The sequence below is a fragment of the Hipposideros armiger genome, unplaced genomic scaffold (assembly GCF_001890085.2).
Source record: "Hipposideros armiger isolate ML-2016 unplaced genomic scaffold, ASM189008v1 scaffold_128, whole genome shotgun sequence".
NCBI classification, from domain to species: Eukaryota; Metazoa; Chordata; class Mammalia; order Chiroptera; family Hipposideridae; genus Hipposideros; species Hipposideros armiger.
Genome location: NW_017731478.1, coordinates 1,314,868 through 1,315,495, shown reverse-complemented (window position 1 = coordinate 1,315,495; position 628 = coordinate 1,314,868). Strand labels below are relative to the sequence as shown.

Here is a 628-nt window from a genome sequence, read left to right as displayed (position 1 = left end):
CAGCTTGATTGAGATATAATTGATGTATATCACTTTATGAGTTTTAGGCAGACAGCATACATGTTTGACTTACATGTGTTGTGAAATGGTTACCACAATAAAGTTAATTAACATTCATCATCTCATATAGATGCAGTAAACACACATGGAAAGAAACCATAATACCAATTTCATGTGTAATAGGATTTTTAAATATAAGAATTTAGAACAGCTTCTTGTTCAGTTTCCTTACACACCCTCCCACAATTGACCTGATTTTAAATAAACACACAGCTGTGAGTGTACACACGCATTAGGGCTGTGCTCATGTGTGCGTTCTTTCATCTTTTTCGTTGCTTGGCCCGGCCCCGGCTGCCTTCCCCACTGCCTCCTTTCTTGCCTGCCCTTCCTCGGTGTCACTCAACTGATTTCAACAACCGAAGGTGTCATTTACGTAACCCCCCCTCTTTTTCCCATGCTCACACGATCCCGTGTGCACGGACTCGTGCTCCCCGTACACTTTCTCACCCTCCCACTCGTGTGTGCGGGCACAGAATGTATCGTGATCTGTTTGACCCAAAGGGGCGGGACGGTTTTCTGCTCCTGTTTTTCTCACTCAGCCGTGTTTTGTGAGGACGGCCCAGGTCAT

At 44.9% G+C, this 628-nt stretch overlaps 1 protein-coding gene across 1 annotated transcript in view; it reads left to right on the top strand.

The window, feature by feature from the left end:
* The window catches only part of DNAH10 (dynein axonemal heavy chain 10), a 122,719-nt gene that overhangs the window by 70,478 nt on the left and 51,613 nt on the right, over positions 1–628 (top strand). The window lies entirely within an intron of this gene.